Genomic DNA, 22672 nt, shown 5'->3' on the forward strand with positions numbered 1-22672 from the left:
AACGTTCCTAGCCAAATCATCAATCTTAAGCAATTTTTCTTCAATCATATCATTAAAATTCTTTTGCTAAGAAATAAATTCTTTAATATTAGATTCAAAATCAGAGGGCATCTTATTATAATTTCCATTAGAATTGTTGTAGGAATTACCATAATTATTAGAGGGATTACTAGGATAAGGCCTAGGATTGAAATTTCCTCTATACGCGTTGTTACCAAAATTGTTCCTACCAACAAAATTCACATCCGTAGATTCATTATTATTCTCAATCAAAGTAGACAAGGGCATATCATTAGGATCAGAAGAAACACTCTTATTAGCAAATAATTTCATAAGTTCATCCATCTTTCCACTCAAAACATTAATTTCTTCTATCGCATGCACCTTTTTATTAGTAGATCTTTCAGTATGCCATTGAGAATAATTAACCATAATATTATCTAGGAGTTTAGTAGCATCTCCTAAAGTGATTTCCATAAAAGTGCCTCCCGCGGACGAATCCAAAAGATTTCTAGAAGCAAAATTCAATCCGGCATAAATTTTTTGTATAATCATCCACAAATTTAAACCATGAGTAGGGCAATTACGTATCATCAATTTCATTCTCTCCCAAGCTTGTGCAACATGTTCATGATCAAGTTGCTTAAAATTCATAATATCGTTTGTAAGAGAGATGATCTTAGTGGGAGGAAAATAATAGAGATAAAAGCATCTTTGCACTTGTTCCATGAATCAATACTATTTTTAGGCAAAGATGAAAACAAAGCTTTAGCACGATCTCTAAGCGAAAAAGGAAATAGCTTCAATTTAACAATATCATTATCGATATCTTTCTTCTTTTGCATGTCACACAAATCAATGAAGCTATTAAGATGGGTAGCGGCATCTTCACTAGGAAGGCCGGAGAACGGATCTTTCATGACAAGATTCAGCAAAGCAGCATTAATTTCACAAGATTCAGCATCGGTAAGAGGCAATCGGAGTGCTAAGGAAATCATTATTGTTGGTATTGGTGAAGTCACACAATTTGGTATTATCTTGAGCCATCGCGACAAACAAGCAATCCAACACACGAGCAACCAAAAAGGCAAACGGGCAAAAATAGGCAAATAGAGAAAGAGAGGGAGGATAGAGAGAGAGGGCGAATAAAACGGCAAGGGTGAAGTGGGGGAGAGGAAAACGAGAGGCAAATGGAAAATAATGTAATGCAGGAGATAGGGATTGTGATGGGTACTTGGTATGTTGACTTTTGCGCAGACTCCCCAGCAACGGCGCCAGAAATTCTTCTTGCTACCTCTTGAGCACTGCGCTGGATTTCCCCAAAGAGGAGAGGATGATGCAGCAAAGTAGCATAAGTATTTCCCTTAGTTTTTGAGAACCAAGGTATCAATCCAGTAGGAGGCTACGCGCGAGTCCCTCGTACCTACACAAAAACAATAGCTCAACACAACCAACACGCTTAGGGGTTGTCAATCCCTTCACGGTCACTTACGAAAGTGAGATCTGATAGAGATGATAAATAATATTTTTGGTATTTTTGGTAGAGATGCAAAGTGAAAAGTAAAAGGCAAAGTAAAAAAAGAAAATAAATAATAAAGTGATGGAGATTGCTATGATGAGAAAGAGACCCGGGGGCCATATGTTTCACTAGTGGCTTCTCTCAAGAGCATAAGTATTCTACGGTGGGTGAACAAATTACTGTTGAGCAATTGACTGAATTGAGCACAGTTATGAGAATATCTACGTATGATCATGTATATAGGCATCATGTCCGAGACAAGTAGACCGACTCCTGCCTGCATCTACTACTATTACTCCACTCATCGACCGCTATCCAACATGCATCTAGAGTATTAAGTTAAAAACAGAGTAACGCCTTAAGCAAGATGACATGATGTAGAGGGATAGTTTCGTGCAATGTGATAAAAACCCCATCTTGTTATCCTCGATGGCAACAATACAATACGTGCCTTGCTGCCTCTTCTGTCACTGGGAAAGGACACCGCAAGATCGAACCCAAAGCTAAGCACTTCTCCCATGGCAAGAAAAACCAATCTAGTAGGCCAAACCAAACTGATAATTCGAAGAGACTTGCAAAGATAACCAATCATACATAAAAGAATTCAGAGAAGATTCAAATATTATTCATAGATAGACCGGATCATAAACCCCACAATTCATCGGTCTCAACAAACACACCGCAAAAAGAAGATTACATCGAATAGATCTCCACGAGAGAGGGGGAGAACATTGTATTGAGATCCAAAAAGAGAGAAGAAGCCATCTAGCTATTAACTATGGACCCATAGGTCTGAATTAAACTACTCACACTTCATCGGAGGGGCTTGGATGATGATGTAGAAGCCCTCCGTGATCGATGCCCCCTCCGGCGGAGCTCCGGAACAGGCCCCAAGATGGGATCTCGTGGATACAGAAAGTTGCGGCGGTGGAATTAGGTTTTTGGCTTCGTCTCTGATCGTTTGGGGGTACGTGGGTATATATAGGAGGAAGAAGTACGCCGGTGGAGCAACAGGGGGCCCACGAGGGTGGAGAGCTGATACGTCTCCAACGTATCTATAATTTTTGATTGCTCCATGCTATATTATCTACTGTTTTGGACTATATTGGGCTTTATTTTCCACTTTTATATTATTTTTGGGACTAACCTATTAACCGGAGGCCCAGCCCAGAATTGCTGTTTTTTGCCTATTTCAGTATTTCGGAGAAACAGAATATCAAACGGGGTCCAAACGGAATGAAACCTTCGGGAACGTGATTTTCTCACCGAACGTGATCCAGGAGACTTGGACCCTACTCCAAGGAGTCAAAGAGGCGGTCACGAGGGTGGGGGGCGCGCCCCCCTAGGGCACGCCCCCCTGCCTCGTGGGCCCCTCGGTACTCCACCGACGTACTCCTTCCTCCTATATATACCTACGTACCCCCAAATGATCAGAATAGGAGCCAAAAACCTAATTCCACCGCCGAAACTTTATGTATCCACGAGATCCCATCTTGGGGCCTGTTCCGGAGCTCCACCGGAGAGGGCCGTCATCACGGAGGGCTTCTACATCATCATAGCCTCTTCGATGAAATGTGAGTAGTTTACCTCAGACCTTCGGGTCCATAGTTAGTAGCTAGATGGCTTATTCTCTCTTTTTGGATCTCAATACAATGTTCTCCCCCTCTCTTGTGGATATCTATTCGATGTAATTTTCTTTTTGCGGTGTGTTTGTTGAGACCGATGAATTGTGGGTTTATGATCAAGTCTATCTATGAATAATATTTGAATCTTCTCTGAATTCTTTTATGTATGATTGGTTATCTTTGCAAGTCTCTTCGAATTATCCGTTTGGTTTGGCCAACTAGATTGGTAGTTCTTGCCATGGGAGAAGTGCTTAGCTTTGGGTTCGATCTTGCGGTGTCCTTTCCCAGTGACAGAAGGGGCAGCAAGGCACTTATTGCATCGTTGCCATCGAGGATAACAAGATGGGGTTTATTTCATATTGCATGAATTTATCTCTCTACATCATGTCATCTTGCTTAAAGCATTACTCTGTTTTTAACTTAATACTCTAGATGCATGCTGGATAGCGGTCGATGAGTGGAGTAATAGTAGTAGATGCAGAATCGTTTCGGTCTACTTGTCACGGACGTGATGCCTATATACATGATCATGCCTATATATTCTCATAACTATGCTCAATTCTGTCAATTGCTCAACAGTAATCTGTTCACCCACCATAGAATACTTATGCTCTTGAGAGAAGCCACTAGTGAAACCTATGGCCCCCGGGTCTATTCTCATCACATCAATCTCCATCACTTTAATCTTGTTTTGCTTTTAACTTTTCCTTTTACTTTTCACTTTGCATCTCTATACCAAAAATACCAAAAATATTATATCTATCAGATCTCACTCTCGTAAGTGACCGTGAAGGGATTGAGAACCTCTAATCGCGTTGGTTGCGAGTAGCTATCATTTTGTGCAGGTACAAGGGACTTGAGCGTGGCCTCCTACTCGACTGATACCTTGGTTCTCAAAAACTGAGGGAAATATTTACGCTACTCTGCTGCATCATCCTTTCCTCTTCGGGGAAATCCAACGCAAGCTCAAGAGGTAGCAAGAAGAATTTCTGGCGCCGTTGCCGGGGAGTCTACGCAAAAAGTCAACATACCAAGTACCCATCACAATCCCTATCTCTCGCATTCCATTATTTGCCATTTGCCTCTCGTTTTCCTCTCCCCCACTTCACCCTTGCCGTTTTATTCACCCTCTCTCTCTCTCTCTATTCTCCTTCTCCTTCTCCGCCTCTCTTTTCCGTTTGCTCTTGTTTGCTCGTGTGCTAGTTTGTCTGCTTGTCATCATGGCTAGTCTCATATCTTCTCCGTTGTCTCCCGAGAATGAAGTTCTAAATTTTAAACAAAGGGAGGGAGAAAATCTAAAAGATGCTTGGTATAGAATTTGCAATGCTCAAAATAAATCTACCAGGAAGCAATCTACTTCAGTTCTTCTCCACAATTTTTATGTAGGTGTTAATCCTTGGTATATATATATCCTCGATACCATTACCGGAGGGAACTTCTTGGGTAGCCATACTTTTGATTCTTATAATGCTATGTTAGGTTTATTTGGCTCACCACCTCTTTTAGTTAATGGAACCATGCTAACTTTGGAGCATGTTATGCAAAGACTTGAAATTATTGAAAATGAAGTTGCTACTATTGAATTGATTGAAAATCTAGATAAAAAGATCCACAATGAAATTACTCAATATGGATCTAAGGTAGGAATAACTTTGAAAAATATTAAGGAAAAGGAACCCATAGTTAATGAGAAGATAAACTTAGATTCTACTAGAATTGATAAACTTGAGGGTATCATTACAAACTTGGGAACCGCTTTTTCTTTCGTAAATAATACTCCAAGTCCTCCTACTAAAATTTCCAAGCTTATGTATGTTCCTAAAAATAAGGGTGAATCATCTAGTAAGAAAACTACGGATCTTAAATCTATAAGTATTCATCCCAATCTTTTTGCTATCATTAATGAACCAATTGCTACAAATGAATTTTTCGATCTTGTGCCTAAAAGTTTGATAATCACTATAAAGAAAGAAATTCCTAAGGGAAATAGATGCCTCATCAAAGAATTGCCCACCAAAGATGGCAATACCTAGATCTATCCTCGCTTTTATGCCTAGCTAGGGGCGTTAAACGATAGTGCTTGTTGGGAGGCAACCCAATTTTATTTTTATTCCTCGCTTTTTTCTCCTGTTTAGTAATAAATAAATTATTTATCCTCTGTTTTGGTTGTCTTTTTTATGTTTAATTATTGTTTGTGCCAATTAGAACCGTTGGGAAGACTTGGGGAAAGTCTTGTTGAACTTGCTGTAAAAAACAGAAACTTTAGCGCTCACGAGAAGTGCTGTCATTTTTATTTGAAGAGTGATATTTAGTTAATTCTTTTTGCAGATGATTAATAGATAAATTCCTAATGACCAGCAATTTATTTTAGAATTTTTGGGGTTCCAGATGTTGCGCTATCTACAGATTACTACAGAATGTCCTGTTTTTGATAGATTCTGTTTTTCGTGTGTTGTTTGCTTATTTTGATAAATCTATGGTTAGTAAAATAGTTTATAATCCATAGAGAAGTTGAAATACATTAGGTTTAACACCAATATAAATAAAGAATGAGTTCATTACAGTACCTTGAAGTGGTATTTTGTTTTCTTTCGCTAACGGAGCTCACGAGTTTTCTACTTTAAGTTTTGTGTTGTGAAGTTTTCAAGTTTTGGGTGAATTCTTTTGATGGATTATGGAACAAGGAGTGGCAAGAGCCTAAGCTTGGGGATGCCCATGGCACCCCCAAGATAATACAAGGACACCAAAAAGTCAAAGCTTGGGGATGCCCCGGAAGGCATCCCCTCTTTCGTCCACTTCCATCGGTAATTTACTTGGAGCTATATTTTTATTCACCAACATGATATGTGTTTTTCTTGGAGCGTCTTATACTATTTTTGTCTTTGTGTTTTAGTATGCCACAATCATCCTTGATTTACACACCTTTTGAGAGAGCCATACATGAATTAAAATTTGATAGAATACTCTATGTGCTTCACTTATAACTTTTGTGCTATGTAGTTTTGCTCTATGTGCTTCACTTATATCTTTTGAGCGTTATAATTTTGCTCTATGTGCTTCACTTAGATCTTTTAGAGCACGGTGGTGGATTTGTTTTAAAGAAACTATTGATCTCTCATGCTTCACTTAAATTATTTTGAGAGTCTCTTAATAGCATGGTAATTTGCTTAATAATAATATGCTTGGTATTCAAGATTTGTGAAACTTTCTTTTGAGTGTGTTGAATACTAAGAAAAGTTTGATACTTGATAATTGTTTTGAGATATGGAGGTGATAATATTAGAGTCATGCTAGTTGAGTAGTTGTGAATTTAAAGAATACTTGTGTTAAAGTTTGTGATTCCCGTAGCATGCACGTATGGTGAACCGTTATGTGATGAAGTCGGAGCATGATTTATTTATTGGTTGTCTTCCTTATGAGTGGCGGTCGGGGACGAGCGATGGTCTTTTCCTACCAATCTATCCCCCTAGGAGCATGCACGTAATACTTTGCTTTGATAACTTCTAGATTTTTGCAATAAGTATATGAGTTCTTTATGACTAATGTTGAGTCCATGGATAATACGCACTCTCACCCTTCCACCTTTGCTAGCCTCTCTAATACCGCGCACCTTTCGCCGGTATCATACACCCACCATATACCTTCCTCAAAACTGCCACCATACCTACCTATTATGGAATTTCCATAGCCATTCCGAGATATATTGCCACGCAACTTTCCACCGTTCCGTTTATTATGACACACTCCATCATTGTCATATTGCATATCCCGGTACACCGCCGGAGGCATTCATATAGAGTCATATTTTGTTCTAAGTATTGAGTTGTAATTGTTGAGTTGTAAGAAAAATAAAAGTGTGATGATCATCATTATTAGAGCATTGTCCCAGTGAGGAAAGGATGATGGAGACTATGATTCCCCCCACAAGTCGGGATGAGACTCCGGACGAAAAATAAATAAAAGAGGCCAAAGAAGCCCAAAAAAAGAGAAAGAAAAGAGGCCATAAAAAAGAGAGAAAAGGCCCAAATAAAAAATGAGAGAAAAAGAGAGAAGGGACAATGTTACTATCCTTTTACCACACTTGTGCTTCAAAGTAGCACCATGATCTTCATAGTAGAGAGTCTCTCATGTTATCACTTTCATATACTAGTGGGAATTTTACATTATAGAACTTGGCTTGTATATTCCAATGATGGGCTTCCTCAAAATGCCCTAGGTCTTCGTGAGCAAGCAAGTTGGATGCACACCCACTTAGTTTCTTTTTTGAGCTTTCATATACTTATAGCTCTAGTGCATCCGTTGCATGGAAATCCCTACTCACTCACATTGATATCTATTGATGGGAATCTCCATAGCCCGTTGATACGCCTAGTTGATGTGAGACTATCTTCTCCTTTTTGTCTTCTCCACAACCACCATTCTATTCCACCTATAGTGCTATATCCATGGCTCACGCTCATGTATTGCGTGAAGATTGAAAAAGTTTTGAAAAAGTTAGAGTATGAAACAATTGCTTGGCTTTTCATCGGGGTTGTGAATGATTTAAATACTTTGTGTGGTGAAGATAGAGCATAGCCAGACTATATGATTTTGTAGGGATAACTTTCTTTGGCCGTGTTATTTTGAGAAGACATAATTGCTTTGTTAGTATGCCTGAAGTATTATTATTTTTATGTCAACATAAACTTTTGTCTTGAATCTTCGAATCTGAATATTCATATCACAATTAAGAAGATTTGCATTGAAATTATGCCAAGTAGCACTCCGCATCAAAAGTTCTCTTTTTATCATTTACCTACTCGAGGACGAGCAGGAATTAAGCTTAGGGATGCCTGATACGTCTCCAACGTATCTATAATTTGTGATTGCTCCATGCTATATTATCTACTATTTTGGACTATATTGGGCTTTATTTTCCACTTTTATATTATTTTTGGGTCTAACCTATTAACCGGAGGCCCTGCCCAGAATTGTTGTTTTTTGCCTATTTTAGTATTTCGGAGAAACAGCATATCAAACGGAGTCCAAACGGAATAAAACCTTCGGGAACGTGATTTTCTCACCGAACGTGATCCAGGAGACTTGGAACCTACTCCAAGGAGTCAAAGAGGCGGTCACGAGGGTGGGGCGCGCCCCCCCTAGGGCGTGCCCTCCTGCCTCGTGGGCCCCTCGGTACTCCACCGACGTACTCCTTCCTCCTATATATACCTACGTACCCCCAAACAATCAGAATAGGAGCCAAAAACCTAATTCCACCACCGCAACTTTCTGTATCCACGAGATCCCATCTTGGAGCCTGTTCCGGAGCTCCACCAGAGAGGGCCGTCATCACAGAGGGCTTCTACATCATCATAGCCTCTCTGATGAAGTGTGAGTAGTTTACCGCAGACCTTCGGGTCCATAGTTAGTAGCTAGATGGCTTCTTCTCTCTTTTTGAATCTCAATACAAAGTCCTCCCCCTCTCTTGTGGAGATCTATTCGATGTAATCTTCTTTTTGCGGTGTGTTTGTTGAGACCGATGAATTGTGGGTTTATGATCAAGTCTATCTATGAATAATATTTGAATCTTCTCTGAATTCTTTTATGTATGATTGGTTATCTTTGCAAGTCTCTTCGAATTATCCGTTTGGTTTGGCCAACTAGATTGGTAGTTCTTGCCATGGGAGAAGTGCTTAGCTTTGGGTTCGATCTTGCGGTGTCCTTTCCCAGTGACAGAAGGGGCAGCAAGGCGCGTATTGCATCATTGCCATTGAGGATAACAAGATGGGGTTTATTTCATATTGCATGAATTTATCTCTCTACATCATGTCATTTTGCTTAAAGCGTTACTCTATTTTTAACTTAATATACATGATCATGCCTAGATATTCTCATAACTATGCTCAATTTTGTCAATTGCTCAACAGTAATTTGTTCACCCACCATAGAATACTTATGCTCTTGAGAGAAGCCACTAGTGAAACCTATGGCCCCCGGGTCTATTCTCATCATATCAATCTCCATCAATTTAATCTTGTTTTGCTTTTAACTTTGGCTTTTACTTTTCACTTTGCATCTCTATACCAAAAATACCAAAAATATTATATCTATCAGATCTCACTCTCGTAAGTGACCGTGAAGGGATTGACAACCCCTAATCGCATTGGTTGTGAGTAGCTATCGTTTTGTGCAGGTACGAGGGACTTTAGCGTGGCCTCCTACTGGATTGATACCTTGGTTCTCAAAAACTGAGGGAAATACTTATGCTACTCTGCTGCATCATCCTTTCCTCTTCGGGGAAATCCAACGCAAGCTCAAGAGGTAGCAAGGGCGCGCCCCCTACCTCGTGGCCTCCTGTTAATTGGCTTGACATAGGGTCCAAGTCTCCCGAGTTGTATTCGGTGAGAAAATCACGTTCCCGAAGGTTTCATTCCGTTTGGACTCCGTTTGATATTCCTTTTCTTCGAAACCCTAAAACAGGCAAAAAAACAACAATTCTGGGCTGGGCCTCCGGTTAATAGGTTAGTCCCAAAAATAATATAAAAGTGGATAATGAAGCCCAATAATGTCCAAAATAGTAGATAATATAGCATGGAGCAATCAAAAATTATAGATACGTTGGAGACGTATCAAACCCTAGTTGACACATGAGCAATTCGAGCATACAAAATAGGATATTTATTTGAAGGTTTAGAGTTTGGCACATACAAATTTACTTGGAACGGCAGGTAGATACCGTATATAGGTAGGTATGGTGGACTCATATGGAACAACTTTGGGGTTTATGGAATTGGATGCACAAGCAGTATTCCCGCTTAGTACAGGTGAAGTCTAGAAAAAGACTGGGAAGCGACCAGCTAGAGAGTGACAACAGTCATGAACATGCATTAAAATTAATTGACACCGAATGCAAGCATGAGTAGGATATAATGCACCATGAACATAAATATCGTACAGGCTATGTTGATTTTGTTTCAACTACATGCGTGAACATGTGCCAAGTCAAGCCACTCGAATCGTTCAAAAGAGGATACCATCCTATCATACCACATCACAACCATTTTAATAGCATGTTGGCACGCAAGGTAAACCATTATAAGCTCCTAGCTAATTAAGCATGGCATAAGCAATTATAATCTCTAATTGTCATTGCAAACATGTTTATTCATAATAGGCTGAATCAGGAATGATGAACTAATCATATTTACAAAAACAAGAGAGGTCGAGTTCATACCAGCTTTTCTCATCTCAGTCAGTCCATCATATATCATCATAATTGCCTTTCACTTGCACGTCCGAACGATGTGAATAATATTAAGAGTGCACGTGCTAAGCTGGAATCTGCGAGCATTCAATAAACAGGAGAAGACAAGGCAATATGGGTTCTTTTGTCAGATCAACAATAATGCATATAAGAGCCACTTCAACAATTTAATCATGGTCTTCTCCTATCGACCCCCAAAGAAAAGAAAAGAAATAAGACTATTTACACGGGAAAGCTCCCAACAAGCAAAAGAAGAACAGGAAATCCTTTTGGGTTTTCTTTTTAATTACTACTACAAGCATGGAAATTAAAACTAGCTAAAAACTACAACTATTTTTTTGGTTTTTCTTAAGGTTTATTAAGCACACAAGAAGAAAGCATAAAAAGGAAATAAACTAGCATGGATGATACAATGAAAAAGTATGAGCACCGACATCTAACAATGAGTGTGTGAACATAAATGTAATGTCTGTGAGAAATATGTACTCCCCCAAGCTTAGGCTTTTGGCCTAAGTTGGTCTATGTCCACGGCTGGCCTAGCGGATATACATAGTAATAGTTGGGGTCGTACTGCGATGCAGCAGTCATTGCATCGTGGCCTGCAGCTTGGAGGCGAGCTATCTCAGCTCTCCTCTTATACTCTTCCGCCTCCTCTCTAGTTATTAGACTGTCGTGGAGGATCAACTTGTGGTTCCGACCCTGGCTCTATGGCTGATGTAGGGTTCCGGTAGGCGTGAATAGCCTCTAACGGAACAAGGTACTTGCCTGCAGATAAATCAAACAAGGAAGGAGCAGGCAGGGTAATAGTCTCAGGATGATGTTTATCAAAGAACAATTTGTATTTAAGATACCCTTCCCTATTCTTAACAATAAAATCGTGTGCCACCATACTCTTATAATCTAAATAAACGGGGGCAGCAATTTTTCTTCCTTCTCATAATGCCTAATAGGTATGTTAAAATGTGCAGCTAGGCGTGAAGCATAGATGCCTCCAAAGATGAGGCCCTTTGTACGGTTCAGACTTAACCGTTTAGCAATAATACCGCCCATACTAACAGAGTTATCACAGAATAAACCGTGGAACAAAATAATAATATCAGGAACACTAAGGTTTCCACAGTTTCCGCGACCAATTAAGCCACGACTAGCAAATACTGCAAAGTAGCGTAAAACAGGAAAATGTATGCTAGTGATTCGTGCATCGGAAACCTTCCTCGTTTCCCCTACAGTGATGGTATCAATAAACCCATCCACATCACCGCGGTGTGGTTCCTCTATTGCGCCCTCGAAAGGGATCAAACAAACCCGACAAAAATCATAAAGTGACATCTCCTTATGCTCATCATATAAATAAAACTCCACCGTAGGTGGTGAGCTCCTAGCATGGAAATGAAAGTTTTGCACAAAGATATTGGTGAGTAAGAGATATTGTTCGTGTTGGTCGTGGAGGAAGGCGGTGAGGCCTGCATTTTCAGCCAATTCATAAAAATCATTATAAATCCCGGCTGCTCTCAAGAAATCATCAGAAGGCCATTCACACGGCCGAACCTCCGCGGTGCGAGGCAGATTATATTTGGGCCTCTCTGCTTTTTCATTTTGCTTTTCCTTCGAGCTTCGGCTCGATGAGCCCCTCAAAAATCTCTTCATTATTTTCTAAAAAATTCTGAAATTTTTAGTAACTTCAAATAAAAGTGAGCCAAACTCAACAATATTGATAGCAACTACTCCTACAAGTGCCTAGAGCCTATATCATGCATTAAGACTACTTGGAACCACATAAATTTGACATGCAAGCTCAAGAACAGGGTCACCTAGGCAGCACAAATTTGCAATGAATAAAGCACTAGAACAAAAACTAATTGGACCAATGGAGGAGTCACATACCAAGGAACAATCCCCCAAGCAGTTTTGTGAGAGGTGCTTTGAGCAAGGAGATCGAAAATGGCAGCAAAATGAGCTTGGACTCGGGTTTGAACTGGATAATCGTGTTTGTGGGAGGAAGAAGGAGTATGTGGGTGCAGGAATAACTGGAGGAGGGCCACCGTGGGCCCATGAGGCAGGGGGGCGCGCCCAGGGGGGTAGGGCGCGCCCTCCACCCTCGTGGCCAGGTGGATGCCCATCGTGCTGTGTTCTCAGTGCCAAATATTCAAATATTCCAGAAAAAAAAATCATATTTAAATCTCAGGGCATTTGGAGAACTTTTATTTTCAGGGTATTTTTATATTGCACGAATAATTCAGATAACAGATAGAAAATACTATTTTTATTTTATTTTATATACATAACAGAAAGTAAAAGGAGGGTACAAAGAGTTGTGTTTTCTAACTTCATCCATCTCATGCTCATCAAAATGAATCCACTAACAAGGTTGATCAAGTCTTGTTAATGAACTCATTCCGAATAACATGGAACCGGAGAAATTTTGAATAACACTATGTTACCTCAACGGGGATATGCACATCCCCAATAATAAGAATATCATATTTCTTTTTGACAGTAGGTAGAGGAAATTTAAAACCTCCAATAATAATCGATGGAATTTTTCCAATAGAGTTGATACTATGAACTTGAGGTTGTTTCCTCAGAGAGTGTACCGTATGCTCATTACCATTAAGATGAAAAGTGACATTGCCTTTGTTGCAATCAATAACATCCTCTGCAGTATTCAAAAAGGGTCTTCCAAGGATAATAGACATACTATCGTCCTCGGGAATATCAAGAATAACAAAGTCCGTTAAAATAGTAACATTTGCAACTACAACAAGAACATCCTCACAAATACCGATAGGTATAGCAGTTGATTTATCAGCCATTTGCAAAGATATTTCGATAGGTCTCAACTTATTCAAATCAAGTCTACGATATAAAGAGAGAGACATAACACTAACACCGGCTCCAAGATCACATAAAGCAGTTTTAACATAGTTTCTTTTAATGGAGCATGGTATAGTGGGTACTCCTGGATCTCCAAGTTTCTTTGGTATTCCACCTTTATAAGTATAATTAGCAAGCATGGTGGAAATTTCAGCTTCCGGTATCTTTCTTTTATTAGTGACAATTTCTTTCATGTACTTAGCATAAGGATTCATTTTAAGCATATCTGTTAATCGCATACGCAAAAAGATAGGTCTAATCATTTCAGCAAAGCGTTCAAAATCCTCATCATCCTTTGTCTTGGATGGTTTGGGAGGAAAAGGCATGGGTTTTTGAACCCATGGTTCTCTTTCTTTACCATGTTTCCTAGCAACAAAGTCTCTTATAATAACGTTGATTCTTTGATTGTGGGCTATCAAGATCAACAACAGGTTCAATTTCTATATCATTATCATTACTAGGTTGAGCATCATCATGAACATTATCATTAACATTATCACTAGTTTCAGGTTCATTACTAGATTGTGTTTCAGCATCAGAAATAGAAATATCATTTGGATTCTCAGGTGTTTCAGCAATAGGTTCACTAGAAGCATGCAAAGTCCTATCATTTTTCTTTTTCTTTCTTTTAGAAGGACTAGGTGCATCTATATTATTTCTCTGAGAATCTTGCTCAATTCTCTTAGGATACAGAGGTTCCTAAGTCATTCTACCAGTTCCAGTAGCCACTCTAACAACATAATCATTATTCTTACTATTCAATTCATTGAGCAAATCATTTTGAGCCTTAACTACTTGTTCTACTTGAGTGGTAAAAATAGAAGCATGTTTGCTAATAAGTTTAAGTTCACCTTTGACATTAGCCATATAATCACCCAAGTGTTCAAGCATACCAACACTGCGTTTTAATTCTCTACCAAAATAAGCATTGGAATCTTCTTGCTTAACCATAAATTTATCAAACTCATCTAAGCATGGGCTAGCAAACTTAGTAAATGGGATTTCAGCTTTATCATATCTATAGAGAGAATTTACCTTTACTACCTATGTCGAGTTATCAAGACCATGTATTTCTTCAATAGGTAATGGATTAAGATCATATGTTTCTTCAACAAGCGGTAAATTAAGACCGTGTATTTCTTCAATAGGAGGTAAATTCTTAACATCTTCAGCTTTAATACCTTTTTCTTTCATAGATTTCTTTGCCTCTTGCATATCCTCAGGACTGAGAAATAGAACACCTCTTTTTTCTGGAGTTGGTTTAGGAATAGGCTCAGGAGCTGGCTCAGGAAGTGTCCAATTGTTTTCATTTGTCAACATATTATTCAATAGGATTTCAGCTTCATCCGGTGCTCTTTCCCTGAAAACAGAACCATCACAACTATCCAGGTAATCTCTGGAAGCATCGCTTAGTCCATTATAAAAGATATCAAGTATTTCATTTTTCTTAAGAGGATGATCAGGCAAAGCATTAAGTAATTGGAGAAGCCTCCCCCAAGCTTGTGGGAGACTCTCTTCTTCAATTTGCACAAAATTATATATATCCCTCAAAGCAGCTTGTTTCTTATGAGCAGGGAAATATTTAGCAGAGAAGTAATAAATCATATCCTGGGGACTACGCACACAACCAGGATCCAGAGAATTAAACCATATCTTAGCATCACCCTTTAATAAGAACGGAAATATTTTAAGGATATAAAAGTAGCGAGTTCTCTCACCATTAGTGAACGAGGTGGCTATATCATTTAATTTAGTAAGATGTGCCAGAACAGTTTCAGATTCATAGCCATAGAAGGATCAGATTCAACCAAAGTAATTATATCAGGATCAACTGAGAATTCATAATCCTTATCTGTAACACAGATAGGTGAAGTACCAAAAGCAGGGTCAGGTTTCATTCTAACATTAAGAGATTGCTGCTTCCATTTAGCTAATAACCTCTTTAGATAATATCTATCATTGCAAGCTAAAATAGCCAGAGCAGCTTCTTTTTCCAAAACATAACCCTCAGGAATAACAGGTGATTCATATTTATTAGGGGGAGAGTCTTCATCATCACTTTCGTCAATATTATTAGTTTCAATAATTTCATTCTCTCTAACCCTAGCAAGTTGTTCATCAAGAAATTCACCAAGTGGCATAGTAGTATCAAGCATAGAAGTAGTTTCATCATAAGTATCATGCATAGCAGAAGTGGCATCATTAGTAACATGCGACATATCAGAACGAATAGCAGAAGCAGGTTTAGGTGTCGCAAGCTTACTCAAAACAGAAGGTGAATCAAGTGCAGAGCTAGATGGCAGTTCCTTACCTCCCCTCGTAGTTGAGGGATAAATCTTGGTTTTTGGATCTCTCAAGTTCTTCATAATGATAAGCAGATATAAATCCCACGTGACTCAAAGAATAGAGCTATGATCCCCGGCAACGGCACTAGAAAATAGTCTTGATAACCCACAAGTATAGGGCATCGCAACAATTTTCGAGGGTAGAGTATTCAACCCAAATTTATTGATTCGACACAAGGGGAGCCAAAGAATATTCTCAAGTATTAGCAGCTGAGTTGTCAATTCAACCACACCTGGAAACTTTAATATCTGCAGCACAGTATTTAGTAGCCAACTAATATGATAGTAGTGGTAACGATAGCAAAAGTTATGATAACAAAAGTAATGTTTTTGGTGTTTTGTAGTGATTATAGCAATAGCAACGGAAAAGTAAATAAGTGAAGAACAATATATGGGAAGCTCGTAGGCAATGGATCGGTGATGGAAAATTATGCCGGATGCGGTTCATCATGTAACAGTCATAACATAGGGTGACACAAAACTAGCTCCAATTCATCAATGTAATGTAGGCATGTATTCCGAATATAGTCATGCGTGCTTATGGAAAAGAACTTGCATGACATATTTTGTCCTACCCTCCCGTGGCAGCGGGGTCCTAATGGAAACTAAGGGATATTAAGGCCTCCTTTTAATAGAGTACCAGACGAAAGCATTAACCCATAGTGAATACATGAACTCCTCAAACTATGGTCATCACCGGGAGTGGTCCCAATTATTGTCACTTCGGGGTTGCCGGATCATAGCACATAGTAGGTGACTATAGACTTGCAAGATAGGATCAAGAACTCTCATATATTGATGAAGACATAATAGGTTCAGATCTGAAATCATGGCACTCGGGCCCTAGTGACAAGCATTAAGCACAGCAAAGTCATAGCAACATCAATCTCAAAACATAGTGGATACTAGGGATCAAACCCTAACAAAACTAACTCGATTACATGATAAATCTCATCCAACCCATCACCGTCCAGTAAGCCTACGATGGAATTACTCATGCACGGCGGTGAGCATCATGAAATTGGTGATGGAGGATGGTTGATGATGACGATGGCGACGGATTCCCCTCTCTGGAGCCCCGAACGGACTCCAGATCAGCCCTCCCGAGAGGTTTTAGGGCTTGGTGGCGGCTCCGTATCGTAAAACGTGATGAATCCTTCTCTCTGTTTTTTCTCCCCGAAAGCAAATATATAGAGTTGGAGTTGAGGTTGGAGGAGCTCCAAGGGGCCCATGAGGTAGGGGGCACGCCCAGGGGGGCAGGCGCGCCCCCACCTCGTGGCTAGGGTGTGGGCCCCCTGGTCTTCATCTTTTGCAAGGATTTTTTTTATTATTTCTAAAAAGACGTTCCGTGAAGTTTCAGGTCATTCCGAGAACTTTTGTTTCTGCACATAAATAACACCATGGCAATTCTGCTGAAAACAACGTCAGTCCGGGTTAGTTCCATTCAAATCATGCAAGTTAGAGTCCAAAACAAGGGCAAAAGTGTTTGGAAAAGTAGATACGACGGAGACGTATCACAATGCCATTTATAATGCTTCATTATCAGTTTTGATTGACCTCTATTTCTCGTAAAGTGCTTGTTGCAGGAACAAGGGGATGATTTCTATGGATATTACGTCTGCGATTTCATCTACAACGCGATGGCCAAGAATAAGCGGGGCTACTCTAAAAGACAATATGATGTGCGTAAGCAATAATATTCACAATTTCATTTTATTACCATCATTTGTGTTGAGTTTCATTCATATATATATCAATATATGTATTAACCCCCTTCTTCAAATTAGACGTGGCAGATGCGGGATGAACTCCTACAACAAGATCACATGAAAGCAATTCAAGAGGAATTGGCGGGATTCTTTCTTGATCAGGTCATCAATAAAGCCGGAGAATACCATGTGGAAGTTGAGTTCAGATGTTAGGAGATTGTAAGAGATCTTATATTGTATATATGTAGCTAGTAGCGTCAGATAGATATACGAAAACTTGTTGTTCGACCAATCTCTCGGAGAAGGAGAGGTCGATATCACTTCTCTCTGTATGCATATGTTCATGAAGAACTTCCGTACTTAATGGTTTCTTTCATTAATTTGCTTACTAGCTATAGCGTGTTGAGTCCTCTCTATATGTATAGTACGTAGTGTCGACCAAGCACGGAGATAAGAGAGGACACTTCTCTCTATTAGCTAGCTAACACAATATATGAAACACCTAAATTAACCCTACAAAACCCCAACCCCCCCCCCCCCCTTAGAAAAAAACAAAAACCCTAGTGTAAGGGCATATTTATCCCTAAGGTGTTTTGGTGATTGATGACAATACTTTTGCGGACTAATCATGTGCTTTGAGCTTTCTAGAGATTCATCCTTTGGCACTAGATGATTCTTTCCCCTCGGAGTTTTTATTCAAGACGGTGGAGCTCTTTCGTTTCTAGTTTGGTGGTCTTGTCTCGTAGGAGTTACCGTACTATCAAGAGGGGGTCCGCTTTGGTAAGGCTAGGGTGGAATCATCACGCACACTTCCTTTTCGCACCCTCTGAGCCTTCCCGCGTCGATGGAGGTCTCTTTCCCTGCATTATGAGCTTGCTTTGGTCCAAGCGGTAGTACCGCGGTACCCAGCGGTAGTACCGCTTGTGGGTCCTCAGCCGCAGTACCGCTGCGGTATCGGGCTCCTACCGCGTCGACTCAAGGGGGACACCTCTCGTGTCGGGTTGTGCGGCACTTAGCAGCGGCAGTAGGAGCGGTTGTACCGCTCAAGAGCGGTAGTACCGCACTACCACCGCGGCAGTTCCGCACTGGGCCTGTTTCCGGCTCCTTCTTTAGCTCTCCCAGACCGCGCGGCAGTACCGCGAGGGGGGGGGGGGTAGTACCACTGGGCCCAGCGGTAGTACCGCTGCCCCTGTGGTAGTACCGCCCTCTGTGGGGCTGTTTTGGGGGTAACGGTTGGATTGTTTCCCCTTGTATAAAAGGGGGTCCTCTTCTTCATCGTTGACTCACCTCTTCCCCCAAAGCTCCATTAATGCTCCAAGCTCCATTTTCGCCCGATCTCTCTCCCTAGCCAATCAAACTTGTTGATTTTCTCGGGATTGGTTGAGAAGGCCCCGATCTACACTTCCACCAAGAGAAATTTGATTCCCCCACTAATCCCTAGCGGATCTTGTTACTCTTGGGTGCTTGAGCACCCTAGACGGTTGAGGTCACTGCGGAGCCATATTCCATTGTGGTGAAGCTTCGTGGTGTTGTTGGGAGCCTCCGATTAAGTTGTGGAGATTGCCCCAACCTTGTTTGTAAAGGTTTGGTCGCCGCCTCCAAGGGCACCAATAGTGGAACCACGACATCTCGCATTGTGTGAGGGCGTGAGGAGAATACGGTGGCCCTAGTGGCTTCTTGGGGAGCATTGTGCCTCCACACCGCTCCAACGGAGACGTACTTCCCCTCAAAAGGAAGGAACTTCGGTAACACATCCTCGTCTCCACCGACTCCACTCTTGGTTATCTCGTACCTTTCCTTGTGCAAGCTCATTTGTGTTATTTCCCTTGCTTGCTTGTGTGCTTGTTGGTATTGCATCATATAGGTTGCTCACATAGTTGCATGTCTAGACAACCTTCTTTGATGCAAAGTTTAATTTGGTAAAGAAAAGTTAAAATTTGTTAGTTGCCTATTCACCCCCCTCTAGTCAACTATATCGATCCTTTCAATTGGTAGCAGAGCCTCGTCTCTTTACTAAGGACTTTGCCGTATGAAGAGTATGGTTGACACCGTAGAGGGTGTGGAGGAGCACTCCGGTGTGAATCCGATCTCGTCTACGGGTGATGGGGGAACCTCGGTCTCTCGTGAGGAATTCAATGTGGCCTTGGAGACATTGAAAACCTCCATGACGGTCGAGGTTGAAAGCATGTTTACTAAATTCATTGAATGGCTTAAACTATCCACCGCACCATTGAAAGTGGGTGATCCCACTAACAAGGTGACGGATGCTAACTCCGACAAGGGGGAAGCTACTAGTGAAAAGGCTCCTTCTTCTAGTGGTAAAAATGGCACCGACATCTTTGCCCATGTGGAACCTCCACTTATTTGTGGTGGACCGATTCCTTCCACTCATTTGAATCATGCCGGTCCTCCCCCTAAGATTGTGAAAAATGAGGACTTTGATTCTTGGGTCTATCAGTTTAAGCGTCATTTAAATCATGTGAATACTAGTCTTTGGAGAATCATTGAAGAAGGTTTCTATCCACATGACCGAAGCAACTTCACTCCAAGAGAAGCCGCGGATAATCAATTCAATGAGAATGCTCTCTTCATCATCCAAGATGAAATTCCACCCGAAGATCTTCCTCACCTCCGGCCCTATGCCATAGCCTAAGATGCATGGCACGAAGCTGTTTCTCTCTACCGGGGAAGCGCAAGCATTCAACGCTCCAACTATGAAGTGGTGCAAGATGAAGCCGATGAGTTTGCAATGAAGGAAGATGAAGAACCTAGTGAGCTTTATCGAAGAGTAACCAAACTCGCAGTTTCACTCCGAGATCATGGGAGCAAGGACACGGATGACAATTGGATCAAGCGCAAATTCCTCAAGGCAATGATGCCTTACCACAAGGCTACGTCCTCCGTCAGTCGTCAAAGGCCGGACTTCCACACCTTGTCCTCAAGTGAAGTATTGGATGAGTTTGTGGCTATGAGCATCTTGGACAAGACCGCCGACAATGCGGTGCTTCGCTCTCAAAGGGCAAAGAAGCCCAACCTTGCATTGAAGGCCAAGGTTTGTGTTGAAGAAGAAGAAGAAGAGGAAGAAGAGGAAATCAACCCCGAAGATACAAAGTATGCCTATCATGAACACATGGCACTTGCTTCAAGGCAATTTTGGAGCAAGAAAAACTCAAGGCCAAACTTCAACAAGAACAACTCAAGTGGCACGAAGAGCAAGAAACGTGTGAGGACTTGTTATAATTGTGGCAACGTGAGCCATTTTGTTGCGGAGTGCTCGTATGAGAAGAGGGAAGACAATGGTGGCAAGCTCATCCGAAAGGACAAAGCCAAGTCTTTCCCAAACAAGAGCAACTTCACCAAAAAGACCCCTCACAAGGCATTGGTGGTTCAAGAAGAGTACCATGAGGATGATGATGATGAAGAAGATGGTGAGTCGGTTGCCATGGCCTCCGTTGCCATTGCAACAACTCCACGAGTGTCTCTCTTCGACTCACCCAATGAGAACATCACCGCCAAGTGCCTCATGGCTAAAGCCACCAACAAGGTAACCCCCAACATCAAAACTGCCATCATTAATAATCCTTCCTTGACAGATTGCATTGATGAATATGAGGGATCTAATGTGGAGGAAAATGAGTTTGAGTCCTTTATGGGTAAACTCAAGGGTAAATCCAAGAAGCATTTCATTGCTCTCTTGGAACAACTTGGTGAAGCCAATGACATGATCGAGGCTCACGAAGATACTATCTCCAAGATGGAGGGGCATAGTCGTGACTATGCCGATGAGATTTCGGATCTTTCCAATGCTCTTGAGGAAGAACGTGGTCTTCGTTTGACTCTTGAGGAGTCACACAACGTTGATCACTCTAAGTTAAAGAAAGATTTTGATCATGCTCTTGTTGTTTCTCGTGTGCTAAACTCCAAGAAGGCCAAGCTTGGGGTTGATCTTGCTAGACTCAAAGAGGAGTTTGACCTACTTGACAAGGCTCACAAGGTCTTGAAGAGTGCTCACGCTAGCCTCAAAGAGTCTCATGATCAACTTCAAGTAAAGCTAACCAAGGAGAAATCCACTTTTCCTCGTATGATGTTAATTGATAATGCAAATGCTACTAACCCATGCTGTGAGCATGTGCATCTTGTTGAGGAGAACGCTAAGTTTAAGGTGCAACTTGAGAAAGGCCTTGTGTCTTGCATACAAGGCAAGAAGAACCTCAACGACCTTTTGAGCAACCAAAAGGAAGTTGTGGCCAAAGAAGGGATTGGGTACATGCCCAAGTCCAAGAACAAGAAGAAGAATGACAAGGACAAACGACCTCCTCCTCTCAAGCAAACCTTTGTGAAGGAGGGAGATGGTGCTACTAAGGAGAAGGAGAAGAACACTGTGAGGGGTAGTGATGCCAAGAAGGGCAACGCTTCCCTTCCCAACAAAGCCAGCGACTTTAACCCTTCTTATGTGTTGTGTCGTGCTAGTGATGGGCATGTTTATGCCAAATTTGTTGGTTCTCCTTATGAGTACATTGAATGGTCTATTTGGGTTCCTAAGACCCTTGTTACTAACATCAAAGGACCCATTACAAAATGGGTACCTAAAGCCAAGCATTGATCTCTTGTAGGTGTTTGCTTCCGGTGGGAGATCATGGTTGCTCGATAGTGGAGCTACTAATCATATGACCAGAAGCAAGGACTTGGTGGTGGACGTGCAAAATATTCCATCCATGCCCACCAACATCGAGTGGGGTGACGCCTCGTCCTCTAAGGTATTGGGACTCAGCAAGGTTGTCATTTCTCATGATCTTACGATCGAGAAGGTAATGCTTGTTGAGTCCCTTGCATACAATTTACTTTCCGTTCGTCAACTAGAACTCATGGGTTTTGCCACCTTCTTTGATGTTGATACCGTGGCCCTCTTATGGAGCAAGACTCTTAAAGTAGCCTTTGTTGGGCATGTCGAAAATGGTCTCTATGTGATTAACTTTTCGGAGCGACTCACAAAGACCGCGACATGCCTAATGGCTAAAGTTGACGTGGGATGGCTTTGGCATCGCCGTCTACCCCATGTCAATATGAGATCTTTGCAAAGTCTTCTAAAGGGGGACCATGTCCATGGACTAACAAATGTGAGTTTTGCCAAAGATCGTGCTTGCAGTGCTTGTATCGAAGGAAAGCTACATGAAAACGCTCACCCTCCCACGACTATCATTTACTCGAAGAGGCCTTTGGAGCTCCTTCACATGGATCTCTTTGGGCCTCCATCTTTTGATAGTCTTGGGGTAGGAAGTATTGCTTGGTGATTGTGGATGATTATTCAAGATACACTTGGGTATATTACTTCAAGAGGAAGAGTGAGACCCAACAAA

This window comes from Triticum urartu, chromosome 3A, assembly GCF_056163025.1.
Source record: "Triticum urartu cultivar PI428250 chromosome 3A, HENAU_Tu73, whole genome shotgun sequence".
NCBI lineage: Eukaryota > Viridiplantae > Streptophyta > Magnoliopsida > Poales > Poaceae > Triticum > Triticum urartu.